The sequence below is a fragment of the Pogona vitticeps genome, chromosome 4 (genome assembly GCF_051106095.1).
Source record: "Pogona vitticeps strain Pit_001003342236 chromosome 4, PviZW2.1, whole genome shotgun sequence".
NCBI lineage: Eukaryota > Metazoa > Chordata > Lepidosauria > Squamata > Agamidae > Pogona > Pogona vitticeps.
Window position 1 is genome coordinate 127,903,696 of NC_135786.1, and position 12,758 is coordinate 127,916,453.

At 41.6% G+C, this 12,758-nt stretch overlaps 1 long non-coding RNA gene across 1 annotated transcript in view; it reads left to right on the forward strand.

The window, feature by feature from the left end:
- Nucleotides 1-4,702: 4,702 nt before the first annotated feature.
- LOC140706784 (uncharacterized) overlaps nt 4,703-12,758 on the forward strand; it is a 29,851-nt gene continuing 21,795 nt past the window's right edge. The window contains exon 1 of the long non-coding RNA XR_012086647.2: nt 4,703-12,668. This is a non-coding gene — a long non-coding RNA (uncharacterized LOC140706784). The remainder of the gene's footprint in view (nt 12,669-12,758) is intronic.

Sequence of the window (12,758 nt, forward strand, 5' to 3'; positions counted from 1 at the left end):
CAAGTTTGTAAAAGTTGTGGTGAAAATGCCAGTACTTCACTGCAAAACTATTTTGACAGTGCATCCTCCAAAGGTGTCACCTGTCTTGAAATTTATCAGTGGTCTGAGGTTTTCAGTAATTTCCAAGCAGGGTTACAAACCTGTCTGAGTACCAACAACCTCTACTGCTCTGTTAAACGGTTCACAGCTATTCCAGTCACACATCTGAAAAGCTCTATAACAGAATATGTATTCACCAGCCAAATAGGATTCATTATGAATGGTCAGTTGGCTAATTGTGTCTAATGGGTGCTAGGGATGTAAATGCTTGTCTCATTCTCAGATGTGAGAATGAGGAATTGCCACATTTGCTTCACTGGAAAGGATGGAAAGAAATTTCTTAGTAATCTTGATAGAGCTCTTGCATCAGTGAGAATGGCGTTTGGGGCAAAATTGTCAACTTAAGTAGAAAATTGTGCAAACTGCCAATTGCCTAAAACTGCTTTCTTTAAGAAGGCCTGATAGGTTGTCTGCATCTTTGTTAGAATAAACTAATTCCTTTTGTACTTGTGGTGGTGTATGTGGGCCTTTCTCATACCTTCTAGAGCACCTTGGAAATGTGTTGTGCAAATTAAATAGAAGGTGAGCAAGAAATAAAATTTTGTGTCTCATTCTTAGCTAGAAGCGTAATATCTCCTTGTTGAAGTGTCTTGTTAGAGCCTAAATTAACAAGAACACGAGTTTGAACAATTATTCTCCTCATCTGGTAGGTTGTAACTAACAACAATAATTAAGAGAGTCCCTACAGTATCTCTCCCTTTGTTCCAGCAAAGGCTTTCAATGCCTTCAACTCTACCAAGTCTTTACTTGTTCTCTTACCTAGGCTTAATTAAGAGGTGTTGGCTTCTGGAGTTCTTAAGGAAACTTTTCTGGTTTTGAAGCACTTGTATAGAGAAATAATCTTAACTCTGTCCCAGTTTCATTACACAGAGGCACCAAGAAGGGATCTCCCCCCACTCGAACATCAAAGGGAAGTAGAAAGGAGTGCTTAATCTGCCTTATTAATGTATTTTATTATAATATTTTGTTATTTGTATCTAACCCAAGGCAATCTATTCCATCTCCCAAAGGATAAGAAAGAAGACATGGGACTGCAAATTAACTACTAAACATCTGTGTGATCTTTAAGAGCATGGATAAAGAGCTTTAGAAATTTTCTGGTCTAATGCTGAAGTATTCAAGATTTACTTTCTTGAGGATAATGATCCCAAAGATATGAATCAAATACATGCCTCTATTTCTGGATCAAAATGAAACGACGGAGTAGTCTGAAATAGTTGGTGCCAGCTATAGTGGACACCAGAAGATCCCTTCTGGTGTTTTTCCTTCCTCCTCCAAATGACCTCAATATCACCTTGAGCTTGTAAATGAAAACAAACAAACAAACAAACAAAAGGGTACCAATTATTAGGATGCTTTATATTTGTTGGGAAGAGATCCAGAGTGGGTGGAGTCTCAGATGGGGACTGGGTTCCAATCCCCACTAAGCTTTGGCAACCTAATGGGCGGTGGGTGCCAAACAACTTTTAAAACATTTCAGATACCTTGAAAAACCTTATTAGGTTGGCATAAGTCGGAAGTGATTTGACAGCACATAACAACAAACAACGGTTATAATTATTTTTGCACAAGCCAGCTTTGAAAAATGTTATTTAGCTGGCCCTTGAGCTCTGTCAGGTTGGATCATTTTAATGATTCTGTTGCTGAGAGTGCTGGGGAAGATGTGGTGAAGGCAGCTCATTCAGACACATGTGGCCTGACTTTCCAATTATGTCTGACTTTGGGGCACAGGTACGGGACATGTTGGAGAATGCCACAAAGCAGTGGGGTTGTCATTTTCATTGAGGGGAATGAATAGTTACTTCCTAATTATACTGTAATCAGATTTCATAGAGCTACTGGGAGAAATGGGATGTGCAGCATTGAATAATCAATCTCTAATATTCTGTCTGTTCACAGATGGTTAGGCAGAAGATGGCGATTAACCCTTTCTGAAAAATGAACATGTAACATGAAATAAGCAAAGGACTTAACAAAAGAAGACTGCTTTGTGGACTTTCAGTTCATCCTTTTTCTCCCGCTCGTATGACTTTTACACCATATGCTACACCTGCGAGTTCGCTGAAATTTTGTAGATATTGACCTTGTCCTGAGAAACAGTCTCAGAATCAGATGTCTGTATAATCTGTTGAAATCTATACTAATCTACTATACTAAACATGAAATAAGATGAAACTGTTTGGTTTTCTGTGTGAATCATACTTAAGGAAACTAGTTAAATTTATGATGGGTTGTAAATTTTATTCTTTTGCCCTTCTATTTAGGTGTTTATTTAACTAAAGGAAGAGCATTTCCGCCAAGAACAATCTGGATAGTCACAGAATAGAACAATAGCAAATGGAATAATCAATAAACACAAATTAAATCTGTCCAGTATAAAGAAGTAGTAGAACAGTGCCCTTTGTTTTAGGTTCCACTGCTTGAAATTTTTAAGAGAAACAGGTTTGAGAATTGGGGGTAGAATGGCTTCCTTCACATACAGAAGTCTCTGTTTAATTATTTTTCTGCTTCTTTTCTAGCTCAAGTCAGCTGAAGGAGGTTGTTTTCAAATGTTTCAAGAGAGGAAGGAAGGATGGTAGTAGGAGGTAAGGATGAGGGAACATTTGTGAAAGGAAAGAACAACAGCTTGCCGTGAAAGAACAGGGAAGTGGCAGCCAAGGACCCCGGTGGGTGCTTGCGCACATGCCTGTATACTCCCAGTGACAAAGTGCCACTAGCTAGCTTCCGTAATGTCTAGGAAGCTTTTTATCCTTTAACTAAGACAGTGGAGAAAGGTGCACTGAAGTAGAAAATTTTTAATTGCATTTCCTAGTCAAATATTAATGGAGGGACCTTTGCACATGTAAGAGTGAATAATGCAGCAGCTTAGCTGACAACATTGCTTCATATTCATTGCAGCATGTAAACTTTCATTAAAATAGATTATTTTTGCTTTGCTGATTTAACCTGCTCCTGTACTTTGCTGGTTGTAGGCAGTCTGTTGTGCCAAATCCGTAGAATGCGATTTATTGGGGAAGATTGGATGTAAATTTGAAGGTTCAAAGACAGCCATTCTGTTTAGGTGTAATTTGACATGGATCCATCACACAAGACTTGCATGTTAGAGAGCCTTTCCCTGTGCCTGACTTTTCTTCTTTTCTTGGAAATTCATATTTAGAAATAGCTTTTGTTTCCTGAACAATCTCAATGCTGTATTTTAAAAGTATTACAAACCTTTCCATTTGCTTTCTAAAGAATAAGGTGCTACTTTTTCAAGTAATTTTTTAAAATACATTTTTATGGTGATTTTGTAGAGAAAATTGCCAACACATACCTGTACACCTGCCTTTTTTTAAATTAAAAAAAATCTCTCTGAAAATGTAGCACAGCAGTTTATATGTCTCCTCAGAAGTGAGTCCCACTGAGTTTATTGGGGGGTTAGTATGAGGTAAATGAAGATATGTACAGTACTATTACAGTCTTCATTTCCAGTAAGCTGAATTTTCCATATGATCTAGCAAGAAATTTTAAAGTGTCTAAAATATTCTTTGCACACTGGCTAGTCCAATTTTTAGAATTATGAGATCAATGGATGATGTGGGGGGTGGGTGAGAGGTAAACATCTTTCAATAAGGAACAAATTGCTTCAGTGTATATGTAGAATGCAGATCCATTTTAGAGTATGATGATTAATTTTACTCTCAGGAAGTTTCTTCAGTGCAACTAAGAGTCTTTGTTTATTTTTGTTCATCATTAATTCATGTTAGTTCATGAGTTTAAACTGTTACTTTAAAGAAAATGTTACAATACCCTTTCCTTTGCACAACCGACTGACCAGACTACTCACATGTTTTTTAAAATGAGGAGCCAAATAGAGCTGGGGAGTGGAGGAGACACTGAGGTCTGAAACAAAAAGGGAGATAATGACTCAGTGCGTGTTCAGAGGGCAAATCCAAAAGGCAGACATGACATATTTACTTTTTCCATTAATGTAATTCATTGCACTACAGTACAATGTTAAGACATTTTAAACAAACACATTGTAAGGTGTCTGGATTTGTTCATTTAGATACAGCCCCTACTTCAAAATCAGCGCAAGTGATAAATATAGCAAATGATTACAAAGCAAAAGGATGGAGATCGTTGGAAGGAACAGGTGAATATAGAAAAAAAAGCGATTATGACAAAACATAATTGAACAGATTGTAAAAGGAGATCCTATGCTTTAGGAGAGGCAACTGTCCCCAATCTGCTAGTTTCTGTACCTATTAGACTCCACAATTGCCAGCCAACAATCCTACTATGAAATGTGTAGTCTATCTGGAAAAAAAAATGCTAGACTGGGGAAGACAATGACAATGTCAGTGATATCACTTTCAAAGAAGCTTGTAATGAAAGGGCCATCAGAGGAAAGTGGTAACAACCCACATGGTATTCTCTGAAAATTCCACTATTTATTTCCAAACTAACCATTTATTTAAGGAAGTGAAAGGTAAAGGTTCCCCTTGACAATTTTTGTCCAGTCGTGTTCGACTCTAGGGGGTGGTGCTCATCCCCGTTTCCAAGCCATAGAGCCAGCGTTTTGTCCGAAGATAAACTTCCGTGGTCACATGGCCAGTGCGACTTAGACACAGAACGCTGTTACCTTCCCACTGAGGTGGTCCCTATTTATCTACTTGCATTTGCATGCTTTCGAACCGCTAGGTTGGCGGGAGCTGGGACAAGCGACGGGTGCTCACTCCGTCGCGTGGATTCGATCTTACGACTGCTTGGTCTTCTGACCCTGCAGCACAGGCTTCTGCGGTTTAGCCCGCAGCGCCACCACTTCCCTCATTTAAGGAAGTAATTAGGATCAATTCAACAGATTACATTTTTTCCTCTCCCAGTGCTAATATCGACAAATTAATCTCCCCATTTAACATTAATGAAGCAGTTTTCAAACCTAACATTCCAAGGTCTGAATTAATCTATCATAATCTATTTTGCCCCTAACTATGAAAGCCCTGTGAATATACGTCCTATATTTCCACAATCAAAAATATAATGTAACCTATACTCACAAATGTAATTTTGGAAAACTGTGTATAAAGTCCATGATAACAGTGTATCCACCTGTACCTGCTCATACAGAGGAGGAGCGGGATCTCTTTTCGATCATCCCAGAGTGCAGGACATGCAACAATGGCCTCAAGTTACAGGAAGCCGGATTTTGGTTGCATATCAGGAAAAACCTTTTATCTGTTAGAGGAGTACAACAATGGAACCAGTTACCTCAGGAGGTGGTAACTGCTCCAGCGCTGGAGGCATTCAAGAAAAAAATAGACAACCATCTGTCAGATCTACTTTGTTTAAAGCAGCATATTTTAATATACAAAGATATTTGACTCACACCCACATTATAAATTAGGTGCAGGGGTAGTCAGGGAGGGCTAGAGGTTGGGAGGGTCGACTGTGGTAGCCTGCAGCCAGAGAGGAGGGACCTCAGAAGGTACCTAGTCCTTCACTTCCTGTCTTCAGTTCAGAGCTGAGCTCATCTCTCGCTCTCTCTTCCTCTGCTTATATTTGACTTCTGCTCATTCTCTTTCCTTGCTCAAAAGTAATTACACTTTAAAAAAAATTTCCTTAGCCATAATGAGCCAAAACTTGTTGGGAAGCATGCAGAAATCCGTATCACCTTTGCAATGAGGTCGTCTCTCCCCATCTCTTCGTGCTTCTGAGTGCCAGTGGTGGTGACAATAATCTTTTGCAAGGCTATCATCTTGTACACTGGTTCTTAACTTGGGTTACTCAGGAGTTTTGGACTGCAACTCCCAGAAGCCTTCACCACCAACTGTGCTGGCTTGGGTTTCTGGGAGTTGCAGTTCAAAAACATCAGAGTAACAAAGGTTAAGAACCACTGATCTTGTACACGTCTCCCAGATAAGGAGGAGAAGAGGTTTCTAAGGGCCTGCCCCACCCCAAAAGGACCAAAGGAAAATTTTGATCTGGGAATTAGCCAGCCAAGTGCGTAGACAGACGTCCAAGGAGGTTTGCAGAATACCTAAAGACAAAGTAAAGTTCTGTTCGTCCTTTTATAATGTTGTTTTCTGTCTGGCCTGTTTTGAAGTAAACTTTTTACTGCTCTCTTCAGTCTTCATGTCATCCATATAAAGCCAAGACGTCATGTCAGACTGAAGCTAATCTGCAAACTGTGAAGTCTTGAAAGATTAGTTTTCAATCCAACAGCACCTTCAGATTTGGGTAAGTAAGCTAAGCTCGGCTCCCTCAATATGCAGATTGCAGGTTTCCAGTTAGAGTTCCCCCTCTCCCTTCTCATATACTTAGGGATCCAGAATTCTGCTAGCATTTTTTTCCTATTTCCTTTTGATCTGATAACTTCCCACACTGTAGTAACCCAGAGCGTGTAAGGGACACGATCCAAAGTTTGGGAAAGGAAAGGGGAGGTCGTTTTGTTTACTTATCCTAGTAAAGCTCTGAAATTAATGGGCATACCTAAACTGGATGAGATTGTTAAGGGAAATCTGCTATTTGGAAGCGAAGGGAAACACAGCAACAAACTGAAGCTTACACAAATGCAAGAGTAGGTGATACCTTTTATTGGACCTCTAAAAATCTAAACGAATAGCAAACTTTTGTGGATGAAATTCATTTCCTCAGGCTCTAAAGCACACCTGTTTCATGGATGGTGCAGAAAAATGGTCCAAAAATTGATCTTATATATCTGGGAGAGATGATCAGTTCTTCTTGTGAGGATGAGCCATTACTGTCTGTGTAGCAAGGTTTGGCATTTTTACACCCTGGTTCACCACAGAGACAGTCCAAGCCGTTTTGAGGATCCGCTCATCCAAGTCAAAGGGCACAATACACAAAGCCAGATATTCTGGCATTTGTTAAAAGAAAATCTTGTAAGTTCCTTTCCTGTCTGTGGCAGAAAAAAATGCAACACAAGAAGCAGTAAATGACTAACAATTTGCTTGCCTTTCATGGCACTCCAAATTTACTGCCTTGAGCAGCTGCCTTATTCTGCCCAAGCCAAGGACAAGCCTGCCAGGAAGAAATCCATAGTAAACCATATAATAATGGACAGGCAATCTTGAAATTTCTGGCTTAACTAGGAAAAAAAAGCACAATTAAGTATTTCCATAGCACCCCTGAAAACAATGTTATAATCTAGTGATTATTTGTTTTCCCTTTCACAGCTCCAATTGACTTTATCCCACAGAAAAGTTAAATTTAACCTAGCACCACCCCATTGCACAAGGGAAATTGAGGAACACTTATTGCAAGATAATGCCTGCAAAGCCAAGTGACTGAAGGGTGGAATGTGTACAATGTGACTTAGAAAAAAACCCATTAGAAGCAGCAACCTATTACGTTAGGGAAAAGAGGAGTTTGATTCTAGGAGTTTTGGACTAGGACTCAGGAGATGCGAGTTCAAATCCCCACTTGGCCATGGAATGTCACTAAAAAGGTCACCATTTGTTGGAAACAATTTGATGCCGCACAACACACATGCTACACACAGAGAGATACAAAAAGAGTAATCAGAGACATTGTTAATAACAAATGTATCATCAAGACATCATTAATGTAAAGCAGGAGGAGCCTCAGAGCACAGTAGCAGGACCTCCATTGCACAGATAAAGCAAGAAAGAATGATAAAGTGGGAAATGGGGGCATGCAAATGATAATAGGGCTGGTATAGCTCAGTGGATTGGAGCATCTGGTTATGGAACCAGGGGCTGACAGCTGAATCCTGATCTGCCTCCTGGAAGAGGGGTCATACTGGCCATAGCGAATGACAATGCCTCCATGCCTCCTCTACCAGTTCACTGTGTGTTCTTCAGCTTTCACAAGACTACTGTGGCTTTCAAAGGCTCTGATAAGTGTTGATGAGGCTGCAGACTCTAGCAATGGTATTATCGCTTGCAGCCCTGCTTGGTAAGGGTGTGGTAGAGGAATCATCTAGTGCATGGACCGCACACTAATGGACCTGAGGCAAGCTGGTCTGTGAATCCAATGACGTGTGCACAGAAGTGCCGTTGGGTGTCATGAACATACTGATGGCATCAAACCCCAAATCTCTGCAAAGCCTCTCACACTGGCTTCTTCACACCATTATTCAAATGACTAGCACTCTCTTTTTGTGGGCCAGTGTTGAACAGGCGTTTGATCACTTAAGAGAACTCCACTGGAGAACTCTGTACAGATGTGCTGGTGGTAAAGAAGAAAGGCTTTACTGCCAGAAATGCCAGAAACCAATCCTTCTAATGGGCTTTATGCCAGGTTCTGCTGGATTTGAAGTAACTTCCACATTCATAAAATAGGGATCTAGCTGCAGAGCCAGAGGTTGGGAGTTCGATCCTTACTGTGCCTCCTTGAGAAGGGGTGGTCTTGATGATCCACAGGGTCCCTCCCAGCTCTGCAGCTCTAAGGTTATTACAGTTGGAACCCCTTATCTATGGGATCAGTATCCACTGATTTGGTTATCCATGGTCTGAAAATTAATTTTTTTTAAATCCTAGAAATATATCTTTCTAAAGGCGAAGTTACCAGAACTGGCCATTAGAGGGGGCCAGAAACCACACATTCACTGTAGCATTCATTATAATGTGTGTTTTTCATCATTTGCAGGGGCAGGTGGGCTTGGAACCGATCTCCCAGGGACAGGGGTTCCTACTATATTATTATTATTTAGTTTGGCTCCACTCTATGGGAGGGCATGGTTAGAAGCAGTTTTGTTCAGTGACCTGATTGTTTCATGTTTCCAAAGGCTTGCTTACTGGAGGGAGAGAAAACTCCCCAAGAGCCATCAGGAAACCGTTTAAATCCATAACCTTTTGTGGAATGGGACATCTTAATCAGGCTCTCATTGCTGCAGAGGCGCCAGTGTCTATTGAGTCTAAACTCCACCAGATAATGATCCATGACAGCGGAGTTGCAGAGAGTTCCTCCAGTTCCAGATCACCATCACTCCATCTGGTATAGAACGACAGGTCCAGAGTGTGCCCTGCAATGTGAAGGGTACCAGCTCCACATTGATACCTCGCCCTCCAACCGCACACCTTCATGGTGTGATTCCGAAGGCCCACTTATGTACTTATGTTGATCTCCCCCTTCCCCCACAAGCGGGCTCCGTAGGGCAGTTGGAATGCCAACACTCTTTCACTAATGGGGGCGTTTAATAGGAGAGAGAGCTGGTGAAGAGCTCCTTCTAGTCAGTGAAGAGAGCTCTGTGTGGACCCTGATGGGATGGTGATACCTAGGTATGGCCATGTATCTCTCCCTCAAACAGCAAATGCAATATACTGCAAATGGGGCTGGCTGTGTGGGGGGCAGGAAGGTTATTGGGTCTGCTGTGAACACCAAGGAGGGGGATGTAAACACAGCAGGTTCATGGGTGTAGCAGGGCTAACAGAAAGAGGGCAAGAGGTGGACCCACCAGGGAGGGTAGCGCCTTTCCTCAACAACCAGAGCTATATCCAGCCTGGCAGCAGAGTTGATGCAACTCAGAAGTAGTGCCAGGGAGTCTGGTAACACCCACCAGTTCTTTCTACTTAAGCCTCAACACCAGAGAGAAACACAAGAAGGTGGTGAGCTAGAGGGCACTGCTTCTCTAACGGGTCCCCTATAGGGAGAAAAGCGGCATTAACATAAAGTAAAATAAAATAAAAGAATGCTTCCAGATGCTGCTTCTCTTCGGGCCCTGATAGGGAGAAAGGCGGTGTAAAAACAAAACGAAACTAAACAAAATAAAACTTCCAGAGTACTTGCCATGCTCATGAACAAGTGGAGAACTTAATTTAGGAACATTGTTGCATTACAAAGGAGTAGGCTGAATAGTACACCTGTCAGGTGGTTACACAGGTGGCTACAGAACTGTACTCCGAGGGTGATGATTAATGGTTCCTTCTCAAACTGGGAGGAGGTAACAAGTGGGGTACCAAAAGGCTCAGTCCCGGGCCTGGTGCTATTCATAATTGTTATTATTAATGACCTGGATCAGGGGATACAGGGAATGCTAAACAAATTTGTGGATAACAAAAATTGGGTGGAATAGCTAATACCCTGGAAGATAGAAATAAAATTCAAAATGACCTGGACAGACTTGAGCACTGGGCTGAAAACAACAGAGATAAGTACAAAGTACTACATCTAGGAAAAAGAAACCAAATGCATAGTTAGAAGATGGGGGATACCTGGCTCAGCAATATTACAAGTGAGAAGGATCCTGGAACCCTCGTAGATCACAAGCTGAATATGAGCCAAGTGTGATGTGGCTACAAAAGAGGCAAATGCTATTTTAGGCTGCATTAACAGAAGTACAGTGGTGCCTCGCGTTACGACGTTAATTCGTTCCAGCGAAATCGCTGTAGAACGAAAACGTCGTAAAGCGAAAATAAAAAAGCCATTGAAACGCATTAAAGCCTGGTAATGCATTCCAATCGGCTAAGAACTCACCGTCCAGCGAAGATCCTCCGTAGGAGCGGCCATTTTCGGGTGCCTGTGCAGTGAAAAATGGCTCCTAAACACAGCAGGGAGCCATTTTGAGCACCCGGCAGCCATTTTGAAAACCTGACGATCAGCTGTTTTGTCAGGAAGTGAAAATTGGTTCATGAAACAGGGAACCGATCACCGCGCAGTGAAATTCCCCCATTCAAAACATCATTTTGCGATCGCTTTTGTGATCGCAAAAACCTCGTCGCAATGCGGATTCATCGTTAAACAGAGCGAGGCACCACTGTATAGTCTCCAAATCCCACAAGTTATGGGTTCCTCTCTATTCAGCACTGGCTAGGCCTCATCTTGAATATTGCATCGGTTCCAGACACAGCACTTCAAGAAGGATGCCAACAAATGTGAACAAGTTCAGAGGGGGGGGGCAACAAGGATGGTGAGGGGGCTGGAAAGCAAGGCCTATGAGGAAAGACTGAAAGAACTGGACAGGTTTAACACTGAGAAAAGAAGACTGAGGGGAGATATGATAGCAGTTTTCAAATACTTGAAAAGCGGTCGTAGAGAGGAGGGGCAGGATCTGTCCTCGATTAACCCAGAGTGCAGGTCATGCAACAATGCGCTCAAGTTATAGGAAACCAGATTTTGATTGAATATCAGGAAAAACTTCCTAACAGGTAGAGCAGTAAGACAGTGGAACCAGTTACCTTGAGAGCTGGTGAGTGCCTCAACACTGGGAGGCATTAAAGAGAAATGTAGACAACCACCTGGCAGATATCTTTGATTGTATTCCTTCACTGACCAGAGGGTTGGATTTGATGGCCTTATAGGCTCCATCCAACTTAATTAGTCTATGATTACCTGACTTAAAGCAATGAACTGTTTCCAGGGATGGAGGGACAAGAAGACTGGGAGAGAGGGGAGACTATCCTGCACCATTGCAAAGGTGGGAAATCTCTGTCAATAGAAGGGCTGACCTGAACTCTTCCAGGGCTGCACTCCAGGGGTCAGCTGAGTGTGGGATAAAATATGAAATACAACAGCATATTTTAGGCTACAGCTCTTACTGTTTGCAACTAAGGGCCTCCCAAAAGAACCTCAGTTATACTGAAGCTTCCCATGGGTCTGTTGTACTGATACATTTATTTTCATGGTCATGTAGTATATATACAGGCAGACGCATTCACATTTTTTAAAACCATATTGATTCACTTCTTTCTAATTGAACTGCTATAGCAGGCTATGCTGCTCTTAATTTTGTATCGATTACTTTTCTCGATTGTTTCATGGGGCAACCAGGTTCCCACTTGTCCTTTAAAAAAATAGGAAAAGAGATACATTGACAGTGCAATAGAGAGGTCCAAGCCTTCTTTCCTACTCCCCCTCTCCCTTCTTTCCCTTACCTGACCCCTTTGCAAAGGAAATAAATTGACAGCATGATCACTTTGTAAGTCTTTTGCACAGCGTAGGGAGGAGGAAATGGGTTTTGAAAAACTTGGAAAATATCATGAAGAGCAACATTAAAAAAAGGGAGAGAAAATGAAACACTCCTTTCTTTACAATTAAAAGCAGAAAATGTCTTTGCTCAAGCCTTCTTTCACCTGCAAGGGAGTGGGGAAATGTTGTCTCCTTCAAGCTGTCTCCTTCTGACCAATGTGTTTTATAACAACAGTGGCTGTTACTGCTGATGTGTTGATATAACTTTTTTTTTAAAAAAGAGGAAAACAAGCACAGTGGCCATGAAGTGGCCACAGCATCCAAAAAACTGACCTCTTTGAAAAGGAAAAAAAAATTGACACAGGCTGAAATGATAAGGAATAACGTGATTCATCATTGGTACAAAATAAAAGAACTCTCCCGGCATGGGGAGGAAAAGCAAGAGAAAACTGCTGGCCAGGAAAAAGAGTTGATCTTGGCCATTGCATCCTGTGCTCGTAAATTTATGAAACAATCTAAAAAAACAGCCAGATCGGTATAACTGGGTTTCTTTTGCCAGGTGTAATCAGGCCCAAAGTCAGAAAATACCCTTGACGCTGCCATGTATAGGATGGGAGTAAGATCATCTGACAAACTCCCACAGGATAGAACTGAGATACAGATGGATTCAGGGCCTCAGCTTCCCCACCGACACCCCGGTGAGCTGCTTTTGCTACTAAATTATACAAATGGGAATCTCCTGCCTGCAAAATGGCCATTAAAAGTCATCAGACGTTCTCCACTCTATT